A 21,344-nucleotide genomic window follows, 5' to 3' on the forward strand; every position below is an offset into this window, starting at 1 on the left:
GGACAGCAGGATTGTAAGTGCACTCTGCACTAAACGTCCATTCTGCATCAACATCAGCATCACAGTCTCCTTTCACAGAAGACTCAACAATGTATGCATTGGTAGTGGAACCAGCATTTGCAGTGAAACCATCCTCTTTCTTCTTACCCTCTTTGGCCTTCAACTTAGGACACTGCTTGATTAAGTGATAATTAGCTTTACAATAATGGCAACACATCTTCTTCTTGCCCTTATCACTAGAAGTGCCAGACGAAGTGGTGCCAACAGAAGCATTGGGAACAGAAGTTTTGACACTCGCAGCGGAACCATAAGAAGTGGTTGCATTGCTTTTACCACCCTTTCTTTGAGAAGCAATAAAAGCATGTTCAACTGTGAAGAGTATAAACACAAGCTCACACTCACTCTTACCTAAACCATGCGGGAACAATCTCTATCCCTAGAACATTCTAGGCCTTCCATCATAAGCCTATATAAGAGAAGGCTCTCAAGCATGTAACTCAATCTCTCATTTGCATAATAGAAGGTTGCATTCTCTTTCTCTATTGTGTACATTCTCATTTACACTCACACACACTCACTATGAATGCTTCACATGAGCATCCACCCTAGCCGAGGCCCAACAACTGGTATCAGAGCTTTGAATGATCCTTGGCCTACTCATGTGAACTTCCCTTCTCTCTAGGAGTCTCTCTCTCTCTAAGCCCACGATTTTTTCAGCTCTCCCTTTCCTTTAGGAATAGTTGGGCACTAGCCCACATGCCCACTTGCCACCTCTTCTACCTACTTTTGACTTTTTGCCACTTTCTCTCTCTTCTCTCTCCTCAAGGGTGCCCAAATCTAGGCGTGGGATTTTGGGGCTGATTCTTCTTCTTCCTCAGCTCCTCAAGCTTTAATGGAAAGCTTTCTCAACTTCATACTCAGCCCATAGCTCATATCCACCCTTTCCTACATCATTTCAATGCATCTCCTACCTCACTAGCTCTCATTTTCTCTCTCTAAGCTCTTTCTCATAACCAAAGTTTGAGATTTGCTGCTGTAATTTGAGCATTCTCAGCCTCATAATATCACTAAAATCTCATCATTAATCCATCATTAGTCTACCATAAGTTCTCTACACATTGCGGGCAATGCGGTGAAGACTAGTACCACAAAACTAGTCAAGAAGTACATGTTTTAATTTTCTGTTTCATAACAGAAAATTTCCAGCCCACATTAGCTCAAAAATTGGTGGTTTACGGCCTCGAGAACCTTTATCAAAGATCGGGCAACCTCGGTGCTTCATTTGGTGTCATTCTACATCAATTTTGCGGTCATTTTAGCTCATTTTGGAGGCATTTTGAAGGCACTTTTGGCTACAACTATTGGTGGAGTTCAAAATAGCAAATAGAATTTCAGATTTGACTCCAAATTCAACATCAAATCTCAAGGCAAAGCTGAGTTATATCATCCCCATCTACTCCGGCACATTTGGAGTATATTTGGTAATCATAATTGTCATTTTTGTGCTTATTCATAATCCCTTTTTTCATTACCGCATCTCCCATTTCTCACATGCTTTTGTAAAAGGGTAGACACCATTTCAAGAGTCTTGAAATAGGACCCCCTTGCTTGCAATTTCACATATCACTAAGCATTATGGGTAACAAGGAGATAGCTATGTTCAATGGCATCGGATTTCACACATGGCAAGTGAAACTCAAGGGTCATCTAATGAGAAAAGGGCTATGGAGTATCATAACCACTGATGCACAAAACCTCACGGCACAACAAATCCGAGAGCGTCAAGCCAAGGATGAGAAAGCCCTAGGCATTCTCATCACTAGTGTGGCGGATGATATCATTCACCACTTAGATGAAGCCACATCGGCCAAGCAAGCATGGGAGACTTTAGAACGCACATTTGGGGCAAAATCTAAGCACTCTAAAATATCTCTCAAGATGCAATTATATGGTCTAGCAATGTATGAAAATGAAACACTATCTAGTCTTGTTAATAGGCTAAAAAGCTTATGCACTCAACTTTCATACATTGAGTGTCATATAGATGATGATGATAAAGTTGCGGTTCTTCTAAAAGCACTTCCTTCTACATATGACAATATTGTAACCGTACTTAAGGAAAAAGAGCCTATCCCTACACTAGAAAGTGTAATCAACTCTCTCCAAGAGGACCATAACAACAAGCACCCACACAATGAAACTAATGCATCAAAAGCACTCTATGTTTCAAGTTCAAAGCACACTAAGGCTTGCAAGCATTGCGGGAAGTACAACCACTTATCTTCCGAATGCTACAAAATCAAAAAATGTGTGAAGTGCGGGAAATTGGGGCATCCACCTCAATTTTGTACCAAAGGCAATGGCGGCAATGGCGACAACGGCGGCAAGAAGGTTACCTTCAAAGGTAAACGTGTCAACTATGTGCAAAGTGAAAGTGATGATAGTGATGATGAAGATCAAAGAGCTCACTCCGACAATGATGAAGTGAATATGGTAACTTCCGCTTTCTCTTCACCCTCTACTTCTATTTCTTCTTCAAATAAACATGCTAAGGGCCAACTCAAATATAGCTACAGTGAAGGAAATGATATTTATTAGAAAGAAGGATGCTACCCTAAACACACTATGTTGAATCTCAATTGTGAAGTTGCATTTCTCATGTGAGAACCTCTTATGTTGTATCTTTGTAGACATGAGTGATGAATCCAATTGAGAACCACTCATGATCACATTAGAACCTTAAGTGTTGAATCCATCTCTCTATGTTGTAAAGAGCATGAATGATGAATCCAATTGAGAACCATCATGACTCTTACCTTCTTCCTGTTGAGAACCTTAGCTTGTGTGTAAGCATGTGTTTAAGGGGGAGATTGAAGAGTATAAACACAAGCTCACACTCACTCTTACCTAAACCATGCGGGAACAATCTCTATCCCTAGAACATTCTAGGCCTTCCATCATAAGCCTATATAAGAGAAGGCTCTCAAGCATGTAACTCAATCTCTCATTTGCATAATAGAAGGTTGCATTCTCTTTCTCTATTGTGTACATTCTCATTTACACTCACACACACTCACTATGAATGCTTCACATGAGCATCCACCCTAGCCGAGGCCCAACAAACTGCACGCTGTCTAGTCTTGTTTTTCTTGAAAGTAACTCTTGCAACAACAATGTGCATAATGCATCAAACTTGACAACTTCAGGATTTCCTTGGGTCATACTCCAAGTAGTAGCAAAAATCTGGTAAGAATCTGGTAAGGCATCAAGAACAGTTTGCACAAGGGAACTGTCTGAAATGACTTCACTTGCAGAAATAAGTTGCTCATTGATATCCTTGACACCAGCAAGGAAAGTGTCCATATCATCTTCCTCATGCATAATCTTCGCCTCCAGCTCTTTACGCAGCAAAGCAATTTTAGTCTCATTGCGACTTGCATAAAGACCAGCCAAAATATCCCAAGCCTGTTTTGTAGATTTTGTTGAACAAATGTGAGGAACAATGGTGCACTGGAACAATGGTGCGCTTCACAAACAACATAAATCAATGCATGAGCCTGCGCATCCTTTACATCCCAACGAGATTGTTCTACCGTAGGCAAAACAACTCTAATAACAGCAATCCTTACAGCAAGACCTGCAACATTGTTACCATATACATGTGATAGTGATGTGTGTGAACACACTAGGACCGCTGGGGCATTTTTTTCCTCTTTAGGAGGTTTTTTCCCTGAGCATTGTACACTAAGTAACACTATTGCATTCCACACCAAGTAACACACTCTCTATTGTGTGCCTTGAGCTTCCTTCATCTTCTCCAAGCTGTGTGCATTTCTCTGCAACCCTAATTCCAACAATTGGTATCAGAGCAAGTTGCGTCCTCCCGAGCTTAGTCGTCAGCTGCTCCACCACATGCCTGCTCACTTTCTCTGATTTTAGTGAGGTTTGGTGAGTGTTCGCAGGTCGACAAGTATTTCGGGTGAACTCGAAGAGCTCAGTCTGCTCAGATTTCTGATTCGGGCTCATTTCGGCCTCCGTCTCCACTACAGGCATGCACATGCAATTTTGTCATTTTGTGCAAAATTTCTGTCAGTGCCGTTTTCTGCATAACAGGTGCCTTAGAGTCTTCTACGGTTTGTGCTATATAGCACGTGTCGTTCCCACTCTGTTTCTCCTATTTTTGGGCAGTTTTCACATCAGGTGCAGCATTTACCATGGCTGACAACAACACAGATGTGTTAAAGATGTTTGCTACTGAGGACAGGTTGGATGGGGATAATTACCCTATGTGGGCTTATATGATGCAACACGTTCTTGTGTCAAAGCGCGTCTGTAATATTGTGCAAGGCATTGATGTACGTCCTAGTTTTGAGGATGTAGGTGATGTTGAGGATGTTGCAGGTCTTGCTGCAAGGATTGCTGCTATTAGAGTTGTTTTGCCTACGGTAGAACAAGCTCGTTGGGATGTAAAGTATGCGCAGGCTCATGCATTGATTGCGTTATCTGTGAAGCACACCATTGTTCCTCACATCCGTTCAGCAAAATCTGCAAAACAAGCTTGGGATATTTTGGCTGGTCTTTATGCAAGTCGCAATGAGGCTAAAATTGCTTTGCTGTGTAAAGAGCAGGAGTCGAAGATTATGCATGAGGAAGATGATATGGACACTTATTTCTGTAGGTGAAGTCATTTCAGACAGTTCCCTTGTGCATACTGTTCTTGATGCCTTACCAGATTCTTACCGGACTTTTGCTAGTACTTGGAGACTTATGACCCAAGGAAATCCAGAAGTTGTCAAGTTGATGCATTATTCACATTGCTATTGCAAGAGTCACTTTCCATAAAAAACAGGATTAGACAGAGTGCAGTTGAACAGGTTTTTATTGCTTCTCAAAGAAAGGGTGGTAACAGCAATGCAGCCACTTCTTATGGTTCTGCTCCAAGTGGCAAAATTTTTGTTCCCAATGCTTCTGCTGGCCGAAATTCGTCTTGCAATTCTGGTGATAAGGGCAAAAAGAAGATGCGTTGCCATTATTATAAAGCTAATGATCACTTGATCAAGTCATGTCCTAAGTTGAAGGCCAAAGAGGCTAAGAAGAAAGAGGGTGGTTCCACTGCAAATGCTGGTTCCACTACGAATGCAACCATTGTTGAGTCTTCTGTGAAAGGAGACTGTAATGCTAATGTTGATGCAGAATGGGCTTTTAGCACATAGTGCACTTACAATCCTGTTGTCCATGATGCATGCGTGTCAGTTGTTGCAAATTCACATGTGTGGTATTTTGACAGTGGTGCTACAAAGCACATAACCTCACATCGTAAATTTTTTACCTCTCTCGAGTCTGTCCCTCATGGGAATTCAGTAATTTGTGCCAATAATGCCTCTTATCCAGTTCAGGGAGTTGGAAAGATTGTGCTTATTGCTGCTGCAAATGGCAGTTCTTTCACACTTGTTGATGCACTTTATGTACCTGGGATCAAGAAGAATCTCTTGTCTGTATCCGCACTTGCTAGACTTGGACTTGTAATCAAATTTGTGGATGACAGATGTACAATTCATGATCTCAGTTTTGGTGATGAAATTGTTGCATCTGCCCTTTTGTGTCGTGGGCTGTATAAGCTCACTTTGTATGACAAGTGTGGACAAAATTTTGCAAATTATGTTGCAGATTCAAGGGCTATTTCAGATGCAAAACTTTGGCGTGCATGTTTTGGTCATCTGAATTTTGCCAGTTTGTTGCATTTGCAGAAATCTGATATGGTTGCTTCTTTGCCGCCTCTTGAAGCACTTGTCAAACATGTTTGTGCAGGCTATATTTTGGGTAAGATGCAGCGTTCTAAGTTTCCAAAGGATGGTTCAGTTCGGGCCACATGCAAGTTGGAGCTTGTGCATAGTGATGTTTGTGGGCCCATGCAAACTCCGTCCTTGGGCAATTACATGTACTTCGTGACTTTCATTGATGATTACTCCAGGCATGCATGGGTATTTCCGCTTAAAGCGAAGTCCGAAGTTTTTGTGTGCTTCAAACAATTTCTGGCCATGGCTGAAAATGTCTTGAAATGTACTATGGGCACCCTCCGTTCCGATCGAGGGGGGGAGTATATGTCTCATGAATAAAATGCATTTTTGGCTAGTCGTGGTATAAAACACCAATGTATAGTGCCTTATACACCTCAACAAAATGGTGTTGCTGAGAGGAAAAACAGGTCATTGCGGAAATTGTAAGGTTTCCAGTTTACGAAACCTTCAAAACTGTACTAAGCTTGAAAAACTTAATGGAAAATACTATTGTAGGACTCCAAACACTATTAATTTTGGTATTTTTGGAATTATAAGCAGAGCTTTACTATGTCTAGAAATTTTCAGAATCTGATTCTGATAAAAATGGGAATAGTTATGGGACCTAGAAAATTACCATAGAAATTTAATTAATAACAAAAATTGGATGGGTTCATTTTAATCATTAGCAAAGACTTCTTTACACTAAGGTTCTAGAGTTAAATAGGAAATTCCAAATTTCATCATGGAAAATCTGCAAAAATCAAACAGGCAAATTCTGGAAGGTATGGGGTGAGTGTGGAAGCTGTGGAAACTTTCCAGGGGCAGTGATGGCAAAAAAATGCGCAAATTTCAGCCTGGGGGGTTGCTTGGACTAGGGGAAAGCTGCCAAAAGCTGCCAGATGCCCAGGAAAAGCTATAAATAGGACCATTCTCTTCATATTTTGTTAGACTCGGAGCCTTGAGAATTTATAAATAGGACCATTCTCTTCATATTTTGTTAGACTCGGAGCCTTGAGAATTTCTCTCTCATCTAGGGAGAAACACTACGCAGAAATCATTAGAGTTAAGTCTCTAATTGATTAGCCTAACAGGTAATTAACCTAATCCCTCTCAATTAGTAAGGTTAGATTAAGATAAATGATTAATTAATCAAAGATTAGGCCTATATATGCTTCTTAAACTTCTTTAAATCAATAAATATCTGCTGATTATTATAATTAAGCTTAGTAATACTAAGATAATTATTTATCCTCTCATATTAGGGTTGGAATTAGCCAATTTAGCCATGAATTAATGGTAAAAATATAAAGTAGGATTAGATTAAGTTGAATTATTTATCAAAGATACATTAGACAGTTATTAATCTAGGAAAATTATCCTATAATTTTCTGAGAAGTTTTCCTAATTAATTAGGCCTAAATACTCTGCTTTTTGAGCAATTTTAATAGGGGAAATTAGTAAATGGAATTCAAATGCTTCCATATAGTTATCAGTGGTTAATTAGGTGTTCAATAACCCGTGATAATTAGGAGAAGTTCAGAAAGTTAATTTAGCTAATTATTTTAGCTAAAATACCCTGTTTTTTGAGTAATTGTAATAGAGAAACTTAGTAAATGGAATTAAAATGATTTCATATAATTATCAGTGGTTAATCAGGTGTTCAATAACTCGTGATAATTAGGATATATTCACAAAGTTAATTTAGCTAATTATCTTAGCTAAAATACCCAAATTTTTGAGAAATTTTAATAGGGGAAATTAGTAAATGGAATTTAAATGCTTCCATATAATTATCAGTGATTAATTAGGTGTTCAATAACCCGTGATAATTAGTAGAAGTTTAGAAAAATAATTTAGCTAATTATCTTAGATAAAATACCCTATTTTTTGAGAATTTTTAATAGGGGAAATTAGGAAATGGAATTCAAATGCTTCCATATAATTATTAGTGATTAATTGAGTGTTCAAGTACCTGTGATAATTAGGAGAAGTTCAGAAAGTTAAGTTAGCTAATTACTTTAGCTAAATTACTCTGTTTTTTGAACTATTTTAATAAGGGAAACTAGTAAATAGAATTCAAAGGCTTCCATATAATTATTAGTGGTTAATTAGGTGTTCAATGACCCGTGATAATTAGGAGAAGTTCAGAAAGGTAGTTTAGCTAATGATCTTGGCTAAAATACCCTGTTTTTTGAGAAATGTTAATAGGGGAAATTAGTAAATGGAATTCAAATGCTTCCATATAATTATCAATGGTTAATCAGGTGTTCAATAACCCGTGATAATTAGGATAAGTCCAGAAAGTTAATTTAGCTAATTATCTTAGCAAAAATACCATGTTTTTTGAGAAATTTCAATAGGGGAAATTAGTAAATGGAATTCAAATCCTTCCATATAATTATCAAGGGTAAATCAGGTGTTCAAAAACCCGTGATCATTAGGAGAAAGCCAGAAAGTTAATCTAGCTAATTACTCTAGCTAAAATACCCTCTTTTTTAGGAATTTAAATAGGGCCGGAAATTAGTAAATAGACTTAAATTGAATTGAGATCTTTATCAAAGGTTTATTAGACCTCAAGGAACCTGTGGTAATTATGCTACCATTAGAAAATTAGTTTAACTATATATCCCAGTAAAATTACTACAATTTTTAGGAAAAATAAAAAAGGGAATATAGTAAAGTAAATAGAAACCCTTTGATATCAATACCAGAGAAGGAATATACTTTCGGGAATCTATTATAATTATCCTAACCTTAGATAAATAGTTTAGGGACGTACTTTGGTCAAAAGTAACCAATTTTTGTATATAATGGATAAGAAAAATTAAGAAATAAAATTATCAAAATACCAAAGAATTAACCAAGGTCCAAAACCCTTATTTTTGGGTAACAAGGAAAAATAAATGTTATACAATAAATCCTCTAATGGATTAAGTCTTTTTATAAGGCTGCCGAAATGGCCCCCAAGAGAACCAGGGGAAACCCTTTGACGGAAGATGAAGATGCTAGTAACAAACGCAACAAATCAACTAACGACCATGAAGCAGGGCCTATCCATAGGCCAACAGAGGAGAGTTTACGGGCACCTGCCCCACAGCAGATGGACGACCAGTCCCAGGTGGTTTTCAATTATGCCATTAATAAGCTTTTAGATTTCATTTTAAGTTAAGCATTGCATACGAAGGGTTAGGAAGGAAAACACTCGCTGAAAAAGGAAGGTAACTTCCACGAAACCCACGATCAATGATTGTAATTAGGAAAGAAATGATTGGGTTATTACTGGTTGAAATAAAAAGGAAATGTTTGACCATCCTTAAGACAGCTTGTCTCAAGACACCTCTGATTCCTTGGAAATATTTTTACTCCAGGTAATGAGTAACGATGGAGATACCATCATGGAGGAGTCGGTTACCTCTGCACGTGTGGAGTCGTTACCCCGTGCTTGTTTATGTTTATGGATAGTACTTTTAAGTTTATCCTAGAGGAACCGCCCGGTTGTATGGGCATCTGGTTTTGGCGTATGGGCGCCCGGACTTTGGGTGAAGACTTTTTCCACCCCGGTTATATAAATAAGGAATGGGTGTCGTTTTTCACCCTGGTATAGGTGGTGTTGAGACAAGTTAGTACTGGTCAGTGATACCTTAAAATGACAGTACCTTGTCTTAAGTTTAAAGATGTCTGTTTTCTGAAAGAATGTCTTCAATGCTGTTTTAAAAGGTTGCTTTAAGGAAATGCAGTTGAAAAATTAAAAAGGAATCATTATTTAAATTGTGGAAAGAATGTGATACTAATTAAACAACAATAAAATCATGTGTGAGTGCGGGGTGGTAAGTGGGGATTGACTAAGGTTGTCAATCATGGACGGGTGGACCTGATTAGTCAGGTAACTATCCATTCCCACGCACTAAAATGTTTAGAAACTTCACTTGGACGAGGGATCCACCAGCGGTTGTGCCCTCACATATGTTAGAGGGAAAAAAGCGTTGGCTAAGGAAACCTTAATCTAAAGGATGAAGATTTAGGGCCGGAATTTTTTTTAAAGGATCCCGTTTCCACTGTGAGACAGGACTAGGTCTCTTCTAGAGCTATGAACCTAAACCATTGCCAATGGTAAGGGTGAATTCCCTAGAATTTTTCTTGTTTAAAGGCTTTGACTTTAGTAGGCCTAGAGACCTGTCAAAGGTTCCATCCCGCTTTTGGTGTCGGCGGGATTGGAGCCGTTACAGAAATGGCACGATGTATGGTCAAAAGTCAAGCTTTGTCGCATTCTTTTTGGCTTGAGGCCATCATGTGTGCCACTTATATACTTAACAGGTATCCTACAAAAGCTTTGCAGTCTATTACTCCATATGAAGCATGGCATGATAGAAAGCCTTCTATTGAGCACATGCGTGTTTTTGGTTGTTTGGCATATGCTTTGGTGCCACAAACACAGCGCAGAAAATTGGATGATAAGGCTGTCAAATGTATTTTTGTTGGTTATAGTGCTGAAAGCAAAGGTTATAGGTTGTATCATCTGCAAACAAAATGTATTCTTGTTTCACGATATAGTGTTTGTGGAAGATTCTGTTCAGCCCTTGCTGTCATGTACTAGAGACAGTAATGTAAGCTCACAGGACATTTATGACACTTTGTTGCCTCTTTTCAGTGGTGGAAATACGAATGTAATTTCCAATGAGGCAAATGTACAGGCTATGGGGGTTTCTGAAAATGTTACAGATCAGCCTATTACTGATGCAGATGTACATGATGTACTTGATGAGGAAAGGGTTGAAAATGAGCAATCTAGAGGTATGTCAAAATGGTTGGTGCACACTTTGCGTGACAGTAAATTGGATGCACCTTTGTCTAGTCGTACTCGTTCAGGCTCTCGCCATGCATCTTATGCATCAGATTGTTATGCTTTGGCTGTGTCTAGCTTACATGATGTTGAGGAGCCTCTGTCTTTTGATGAAGCACAGAATTCAAAAAATTGGATGGCTGCCATGCAATCAGAATATGATGCACTTATAGAAAATGACACATGGACTTTATGTGATTTGCCTCCTGGCAAAAAGACCATTGGTACGAAGTGGGTTTGCAAGTTGAAACGCAAGCCGGATGGTGAGATCGATCGCCATAAGGCTCGACTTTTTGCAAAGGGTTATGCACAACAAAAAGGCATAGATTATGAAGAGACTTTTGCTCCCACTTGTCGTATGACTATTGTGCATTTTCTATGTGCATTGGCAGCTCATTTTGGTTGGGATGTACATCAATCAGACATTGTTACTACTTTCTTGAATGGTGGCATATTTGAGGAAGTTTATGTAACGCAGCCTCGCGGTTTTGTCATAAAAGGACAAGAGGACAAAGTGTGCAGATGTAAGAAGGCTTTGTATGGGTTGAAGTAATCTCCTCGTTCTTGGTATGAGAAAGCTGACACTCATTCGGTTAAACGAGGCTTTTGTAACAGTCCAACAGAAATCACATTGTATGTAAAGCGTGAGGGTGATGTACTTCTCATTGTGGTTCTTTATGTCGATGATTTGCTGATCACTGAACCAAATGAGAGACATATTGCTGAATTTAAGGCTGATTTGAATGCTACTTTCAAGATGAAAGATTTGGGGTTGTTGCATCATTACTTGGGTATACAGTTTAAGCAGTGTGATGGTGGTATTGCCTTGTGTCAGAAAAGTTACATAGAGACACTGCTATGTAAGTTTGGACTTGAGGATTGCAAATCTATTGCCACTCCCATGGAAATAGGTTTGAAGTTGAGTCTACATGATGCTGGCGATCTTGTTGATGTCACTCTTTACCAAAGTGTTGTTGGATGCCGCATTTATGTATGCAACACAAGGCCAGATATTTAGTTTGCAGTATCATAGGTCAGTAGATTTATGCATAGCCCAGGGTCTAAGCATTGGCAGGCTGTCAAGAGGATTTTCCACTACCTTAGTGGCACTTTACATCTTGGCTTGTTTTATCCCAAGGGGGGATCATTGCTGCCAGACTTACATGCTTTTTCGGATTCAGATTGGGCTGGTGGTTTTGACACGTAAGTGTCCACAAGTTGTTTTTGTTTCATGCTTGGCAGTTCATGTATATCATGGTTGAGCAAGAAGCAACCTACTGTGGCCACTTCGAGTTGTGAGGCTGAGTACAGGGCAGTCTTCATAGCTACGGTTGAGTGTGTATGGCTTAGACGCCTTATGGCTGATTTGGTGTTGGACAGGACACTGCCAACACTATCTACACTGACAGTTAGAGCGCACTGGCAGTTGCAAGGAATATAGAATAAACTAGTCTCTGTAGACGTTGCCTTCGACGACAACCTCTCTCTCTCTCTCTCTCTCTCTCTCTCTCTCTCACTCTCATTAAAAAATTGGTGAAGACCAACATGGGTGCTCTCAGAAAACTGCGATTTTTCTTGCTTTGTTGGCCTCCCCATATAGAATAAACTAGTCTGTGTAGACGTTGCCTTCGACGACAACCTCTCTCTCTCTCTCTCTCTCTCTCTCTCTCTCTCACATAAAAAAATTGGTGAAGACCAACATGGGTACTCTCAGAAAACTGCGATTTTTCTTTCCCCATATAGAATAAACTAGTCTCTGTAGACGTTGCCTTCGACGACAACCTCTCTCTCTCTCTCTCATTAAAAAATATCTTCTCTAAACTAGAGGAGAATGGAGTTAGGTAAGTGCGGAGCATCAGTCTGAGCTAGCAAGAGCGTGGCTGAGTGTGCATGGTCAAAGCCCGGATCTTCGCAATAATTTCTACAGCTTCATGCCTAGCAAGTCGTCGGCTGTGGATCGTGGCTTGGCGGCTTAGCAGATCCCTGTTGCTGCGGCTTGCAGGCTGCAAGGTGTGCCTACTCTCGTCTTTGCGCAAGGATTGCGATTAGGTACAATCGTTTGGTGCAGACAATTTTTGTCGGTTGGAGATTGCTATAATAATCATCGTTTGTTTCAAACGATTATTACCGTTGTAAAAAAAAACGATAATAATCGGAATCGTCGGGCTCCATAGAGCCGTTTGAAAAAAAACGCTTAGTATTGTGTCCATATCGCACTTAGGCCCCTGTCACACTGGGGTGCCCGTCCCCTTCACTTTTGCAGGTGGCCGCCACCATTTTGTGTCACACAAGGGACTTAAACAAAAGCATGCGCGTCAGAATCAGTGAACAGCCAAGTGGATGAGCCTCTGTACTGCGGGTCGATTGCGTGGGGTCAAATCCTATCAGGTTTCTTCTCGCGCTTACTTTTCAAGCTTGGCTGTTGTTATCAAAAGTTGGTCGAGCAAGCTAGGCTGCCCCTCTGACAAGCTCACGAAGCCAACTTTCACTTTTCGCTCGCCGAATCCCAGCACGCCATCTCAGCATGGCCGCAAATTGCCTGTCCCAATGTGACAAGGGCCTTATTATCCATAGTAAAAGCATAATTACTTTTTGATAAAGCCTTTCGGTCAAAAAAAAGAAAAAGAGAAGAGAGGGGGCTAACTTGATGCATACTTGTCGCATGATGGAGGAAGAGAGTACCGTCACCCCAATGCATGAGGACGAGGCGTCAAGCAGTGACAAGATTCATAACAAAAATATCACAGTAGAAACAAACAAAGATATTGGGGACATAGTCATGCAAGAGAGGTTGACCCCAATCCACTTCATAGTTAACGAGGTGCCCGCTAATGAGAATCAAGGGCCCATCCACGTGAATATTAACAAAACAAATTTAAATTTTTTGTCAAGCAAGTCATTTGCGGATATGGTGAAAGGTATTGATTGACCTATCAGAAACAAGATTCTGTTGGCGGCTCGTCGCAGAACAACATATCAAAGGATGCGAAACTAGAGACTCCCTTGGTGTTATCGAGTTTAGGACCAACTAAAAAGATCTTTGAATGAAGCAGAGGACTCCCTCAAGAAAAAGAGAGAACTACTGGATCAAGAATTGAGGGAAGTCACGAGACAATTGAAATTAGGGCTAGCCGGTATGGAAAGATCTTTGAATGGAGCAGAGTACTTTGAAGCTTTAGAAAAAAATCTAATGGACAAAATGTACATTGACCTCATGACATCCCTATTCCAGGATTTGTGGATGCTGGTTCCATGGTAGCAAAAATATTAGAGAAGGATATCAAGAAGCAATTGGCTATGCAAGCTAAACTCACGTTAATCTTTGGTTTTAGCGGAATTAGGATCCCAAATAGACATGAACTATTGCAATGGCTACAAGGTGCACATATTATTGACCACGTAGGTGCAGTTGACCATGTGACATACCTAACCAAGGTTTGTTTTTTGTCAGATTCAAGAAAGATTCTACTGTTAATTAGGTCCTATGCAAGGATCCTCTTGTGTTCAATATATTTCCATGGAACTCGCTGTTCAGCTCGCAGGAGTCTCTGCAAGATATTCACCCTGTATGGGTGGAATTTGTAGGCCTTCCAAGTTGGCTATGGGATAACCTTAGGGATCTGGCGAGCTCCTTGGGTACCCCCTTGTTTGTGCCTACCAAGAGAGGCCTTGGCAGAAGTTTCAATAGACTATGCATCGGATGGAACATTTCCAAACCCGCAACCAAAAAATGGTTGTTGATGTTGGGGCATGATTGAAAGTAATCCCGCCGCAATTTGGTACTTACTTTGGGGCGTGTTTTGAGTGCAACAGATTCGGTCACTTTGCTAGACAATGTCCATTGAACCTACAACACAGGAGGGAGAGAAGAAGGGGGATATTGCACATCTGCACAAGGAGAAAAATGGAGTGCTCTAAGGAAGCAGACAGTAAAGTCCAAGCTTCTTCCAAGACCCCTCTACAGGGAGTTTCCCCCACTTTAAAGTCACCCCAAGCCCCTCAAGAACCACTTCAAGAGCAAACAAGAGTATTTCACACTACCATACTGTTCCAAAACAAACTACGTCACATAGAGCAAGCAAAAGAATAAAAGATATGGCAAGAGGAAGGAGAAAAGATTACTCTACCCTAAGAAAGGGCAAGGTAAAGGGTCATCTCAACTCACCTCCTGACTTTATTGCTTCTAGTGCTGCACTATCTCGCCAGAAGATGCCACTAGTTGGAGGGATGGAGGGGGTATTTGGTGTGCAGACAAATGAGGGGTTAAGCCCACAGAGTTTTCTAAGGAAGTTAGACAACTCAACGCTAGAGGAGGAGAACAGGGCCAGCTCTTGCTGATATTTTGAAGCAAGGACAGGAAGTTGGGAAATATATTGGGATAACAAATTAACTCCTTCTAAGGAGTCTTTGTCCAATGTAGCCAGAATTTTTACCCAGTCATTAAATGACAACATATGCAAGACAGATAGTTTTTTATCAGAGGCAAGTGTCGAATCATAAATAAGCTGTGAAGCTTCCAAGCTACTAATACATTTGAGGACAAGAGAGGAGGCCACAGAGAGGGGCTCCGAGGTTAGTTCCAATCCTTGCGAGAGAGCAAGAGTCTGCAAAAACAGTGAGGTCGGGTTTACTTTTTCTTGCCATAGTATGTAATACATAATTTGGCTTTCCTAGAAAGGAAAGGTCTAGTTCTAGAAGCCAAGGCATTCTTTGGTTTATTGTCTTTAAGGTAAAGCTTAATCTGATCAAGAATCTTTGTATGATTCTCAGGGTTGTGATTAGTACTAATGCGAGCTGTCATTCTATAACGTGAGCAATCCTAAAACAGAGGTGACATAAAATTAGCAAAGTGTCCAAATTGTAATATATACTTGGTCCTGCAAATCTTCAACCGGCAAAGTCAGAGACTATGGTAGCCGTGAGCAGGGAACCAGAAAAAGAGTCTAAAAGGGGCCACCTAACACCAGTCTACCAACAAAGGATTTACAGACTGTGGGTCCAAATTAGAGCTCCATTCCTAAGACAATTTCCTAGGACAGCATCTCGGTTTCCCCTAGAAAGGAAAAACCTTATGTATAGGATGTGTGTGTAGCTGTTTAAATCTTAACTAATAAGACATAATTGAATTTTTACATTCAAAAGACAGCTGGCCAAGGAATAACTCAGTATTAGAATTATTTAGGTACAATGATTGTAGGAAAGAGATCCTTTTTCAGTTAGACCAGTAGTAAAAGAACTTCCCCGTTCCTCCGTGAGTACTTCATTAAAGTAAGGTTGCTTGCCAAAGAAAAGAAAACCCTCCAAGATAGGATAGAGTCCTTACCTGCATCCATCCAAACAAGACAACAATTCAGTTAGCCTTGGATGTGTTTTGCAGGTATCAATGGACCCTATCAGTTGTTATCCATGTCCATCTTACAGATTTTATTTACTTTAGACAAGCTAGGTTATTTATTAGAACTTGTATGATAGCAGATTTTTACTTATTACATCAAAAAATGAGTGTTCCCTTCTACCTTTTATAATGAGCTATGAAGCCCACCAAGAATCCATATATCAATTTCGTGAGATCTATTTTTTACACCATAGCTTGGTAGCTATGCTTTGCAGTAGTAATCATATACTTACCTTCAGGAGTAACAATCTCAAGGTGTCATTGGTATTCCTTTACATAACGACTTAAACTGTGTAAGATGCCCAATGGTATCAAAAAAGAGGTTAATGTATAATCTCCCCCTTTTTTTTACAACAACAAATGACAGTATGACCAATCAACAGAGTATCAAAAAATCCATCCATACTAAGTAGACTCATGGATTACCAACCATAGCTTTTTTTTTCCAAAGCCGAAAATTAAGAGTTGTATACTTACCTTCAGAATGCCAAGCTATCACGGACTGTAGTGTCTGGCCTGATTTGAGTATGCTGCTTTAAAGCTTCAACAGTCATGGGTACTTAAAAAACACCCCATCCCCTTTTCTGATATGAACTCCCAATGGTGATAAGCCCAAGTGTGGAAACCCGTTTATCAAAGAAAAAAACCAACAGTTTCCGAATCCTGCCAGTCAAATAAATAACTCTTTTTCCCAATGAGAGACAAAAAAAACCAGTTAAAATAGCGACAAAACCAGTCATTATGCTGGTTTTTTCCAGGTCCTGCAAGCGGCTAGAGTTAGAGCCAAGTGACCAATCAGCCATCACCAAATGTTGCCTCCATTTATACAGTCGGGACAAAGAACCAGTTCCCCGTCAAGCAATATATATATCCAGATGTAGCAGATGTTAAGAACGGCCATTAAGCTGAGCCAACCATCATATTCACAACCACATACACATATACACATACACATACTGCCACACACACACAGAATAATTTATGCAAAGGTGAAGTCCTGCAGTAGCGGCTATTTACAGAGCCACTTACACCATACTATGGCGACCCCCAGCTTCTATGCAAGATTTCCCTTCAACAAACGAACACAGACCTTCGTTTTTAATGCACAAGTGATCCCAAGACCGGTGTCTGTTCATTTTTTTCATTGTGTAACAATCAAATGAATAACTATACTTCCCAATGGGAAAAAAACCAGTTAAAACAGCGACCAAACCAATCATTATGTTGGTTTATTCCAGGTCCTGCAGCGGTTAGAATCAGAGCCAAGTGACCAATTGGCCAACACCAAATGTTACCTCCATTTACACAGTCGGGACAAAGAACTAGTTCCCCGTCAAGCAATATACATGTCCAGATGTTAAGAACGGCCATTAAGCCAAGCCAACCATCATACTCACAACCACATACACATATACACACATACACATACTGACACACACATACATAATGATTTATGTAAAGGTGAAGTCCTGCAGCGGCTATTTATAGAGCCATTTATACCATACTGTGGCTACCCCCAGCTTCTATCAACAAAAAAACCACAGACTGTCTCTTTTTATGCACAAGCGATCCCAAGGCCAACCATAATGCCTAGGCCTAGCAAATTTTACCATGTACAGTGTTTTCATTTTATTTAGACTTTCAATAAGAGCAAACGAGAGCTTGGTAGACCATAGTACCTGAGAAGTTTGAGCGGCAAGCTCCATAGCTTTAGGAAGTTCAAGCAGTAACGACACAGAGCAGAACAGAAAAATTAATCCCAGGCTAAGTGAGGGCCAAGGTGTGCCCTCACCTTGGTATTTATAGGTTGGTTTGCACGCATCCAGAGCAGCCAAAATGAAGGAGCAAAGCCGCCCACTACTGTGTGAGCTCCTCAGGCGCCAACGGATACCATCGCCTGAGGAGAGGGGGTTCATGGTCCGAGGGTGGAAGGGGCCTCCTTCCCCGTGTGATGATGGCAGAGGATTTCCATTCTCTTTTTAAAAAAACAGTTATAATTTTTGTATAAGGCCGGTAGCACAGTAAAAATGAGAGCCCTATCATGCCAATAGGGGCCGGGGGGGGGGGGGGGAGAAGAGAGTTGGCTTCCAGCAAGCATTTTTCAGTACTTTAGTGTGTGTGTGTGTGTGTGTGTGTGTGTGTGTGTGTGTGTGTGTGTGTGTGTGTGTGTGTGTCTATGTGTGTGCGCACGCACGCGCCATGTGGATCATCTCCTCAGGGATGGGGGTGGGCCAAGCACACACACACACACACATTTAAACATGATAGTTTATTTTTACCCTTAGTAGATGAGAGCTTTTTGTCTCATTCCATATTCTTGTTTGGAATCCCTATCCTATATTTTCCATATTCTTGTTTGGAATACCTATCCTGTATTTTCACACACACACACACACACACACACACACACACACACACACACTTTATCACTAGGAAGATATTATATTAACTAGTATCTGGATCCATTTGGATCTGATTTATATGGAAGGGTTTCTTGCTCATTATACGGATCAAAAGACTCTTAATCTTACGTTGTATAGTTTATATGTGAAGCAACTAGAGTTAATAACGGTGTATCCTACCTTCCTTCTTAATATGGGATCACATGCACTACCTGGTGTACACAACCTGTTTTTTGACAATAAATTGGCCCCAATAATTCACGTAGTTTCATTCTTTGTAATAGGGCTCACATTCATCCATGTACATTTCCACACAATTGTGCAAGTTAGCCATGCTTCAACCTGTGATTGAAGGAGTACGAGCGGAAGTGCGACGCGAGAGAGAGTGCGAGAAGAAGAGCACGACGATATGGTGAACTCGCTCTACTGTAATGTGTAGAGCATAGTGAGTTCTTATTAGGTTTTTACAAAAGAATATGCGTACATACCTGGCGGCCTGCCCACTTACCTGGCCGACCACATTGGGCTTTATACCCCAACAACCTCCCACTTAAAGTCCAATGTGGTACTTTAAGTGTGAGAGAAGCTACTATACAACCTAATATACAAGAGATGTAGAGAAGTGATGTACTACCCTACACCTAATTGCTTGCGAAAATGCGCAAAGCTCTCTGAGGGAAGTCCTTTTGTAAGTAGATCAGCAGGATTTTCTATGGTGTGGACTTTGACAAGCTCTCTGTGGGAAGTCCTTTTGTAAGTAGATCAGCAAGATTTTCTATGGTGTGGACTTTGACAAGCTGAAGTTGCTTATCCTCGAGCATTTCCCTAATGAAATGATACTTCACATCCACATGCTTTGTATTTGAGTGATAAACTGGATTGCGAGCCAATTGTATAGCACTTTGACTATCACAATATAACACAGGCATCTCTTCTTTGATTCCCAAATCTGTTACTAGTCGATTAAGCCAAATTAATTCTTTGCATGCCTCTGATGCTGCAACATATTCAGCCTCTGTAGTAGACTGAGTAACACAATCTTGTAATCTAGAACGCCATGATACTGCTCCACCAGTCAATGTAAAGACATACCCTGACGTAGACCTTCGGTTGTCTAAGTCACCTGCATAATCTGAGTCTGTAAAACCCTTTACACTTAGCTCCTGACTCCCATAGCATATGCACATACTCTTTTTAGCTTTAAGGTATCTCAATATTCCTTTCACTACCTCCCAATGTTTCTTGCCTGGGTTTGACATGTATCGACTTACTACTCCCACTGCAAATGCAATGTCTGGGCGAGTAGCAATCAATGCATACATTAAACTACCCACTGCAGACGCATATGGAATCTTATCCATTTCAGCCTGTTCTTCCTCAGACACACAACAATCTTGTTTGCTAAGTTTCACATATGGTGGCAATGGAACACTCAATGCCTTTCCCTTCTCCATATTGAAACGTTGCAAAACCTTGTCAATATACTTTGTTTGAGATAACCAAATCAACTTCTTTGATCTGTCTCTCTCAATGCGCATACCAAGTATATGACTTGCCTCACCCATGTCTTTCATGTCAAACGATTTTGCCATCTTTGACTTCAAAGCTGAAATTTCTTCCAAGTGCTTGCCAGCAATCAACATGTCATCCACATACAAAATAAGGATCAGCCAACTACCATCCTTAGCCTTCTTTGTATATAGACAGTGATCGAACTCACTACGTTTGTAGCATTGAGAAAGCATAAACTTGTGGAATTTATGGTACCATGCCCTTGGTGATTGTTTTAAGCCATAGAGACTCTTTAACAACTGGCATACCCAATCTTCCTTGCCTTTCTCAACAAACCCTTCTGGTTGTTGCATGTAAATTTCCACATCTAAATCACCATGCAAGAACGTTGTCTTGACATCCATTTGGTGCAACACCAAATCTAATATGGCAACCAATGCAAGAAAGCATCTCAATGTAGTCATCTTGACCACCGGAGAGAAGAATTCATCAAAGTCAATGCCTTGTTCTTGCTTAAAGCCCTTGGCAACAAGCCTTGCTTTGTAGTTTGGCTGACTATCATGAGCAGTGATCTTATACCTGTAAACCCATTTACAAGGTAGAGCCTTTTTTCCCTGTGGTAATTTAACTAGCTTCCATGTCTGGTTTTTATGGAAAGCTGTCATCTCTGACTGCATGTCCAATTGCCAATTCTCGGAGTCCTTCATTTGCACTGCTTCCTTGTAACATGAGGGCTCATTGCAATCATTCAACATGACATAGTTCATAGATGGAACAAACCTATCAGGAGGTTGCGTGATACGTCCAGATCTACGCACAATAGGTGGCTCAGGCTTGACCACAACCTGTGGTTCCATTCTATCCTGTCCTTGCTCCTCTTGAGCCCTGACATTTTGTCTTGCACGTGCAGGTCCATCTTCTTGGAAGACAACTCTTCTAATCTCCTCAACCCTCTCTGGTTTAGAATGATATTTGGCTTCATTAAAGTGAACATCATTGCTGCGGATAACCTTTCTGGATTCGGGATCCCAAAGTCTGTACCCCATCTCACCAGAATTACCATAGCCTAGAAAGATGCACTTTCTACTCTTTGGCTCAAGTTTGTTCCTAAATTCCTTTGCAACGTGAGTATATGCCTCATAGCCAAATAATCTGAGATGCTTGTATGAGGGCACCTTGCCTGACCATACCATCTTTGCCACTAAATCCTTCTGCAAAACCTTGCTAGGAGATCTATTTATAAGATGAAAAGATGTTGATACAGCTTCAGCCCAAAACCCATTTGGCAGCTGTGCATTAAACAACATACTTCTGACCTTCTCTTGTATGGTCCTATTCATCCTCTCAGCAATACCATTTTGAGGAGGATTGTAAGGAGCAGTAAGTTCACGTTTTATACCTTTTGACTCACAAAA

Source organism: Adiantum capillus-veneris, chromosome 12, assembly GCF_014529385.1.
Source record: "Adiantum capillus-veneris isolate H3 chromosome 12, ASM1452938v2, whole genome shotgun sequence".
NCBI lineage: Eukaryota > Viridiplantae > Streptophyta > Polypodiopsida > Polypodiales > Pteridaceae > Adiantum > Adiantum capillus-veneris.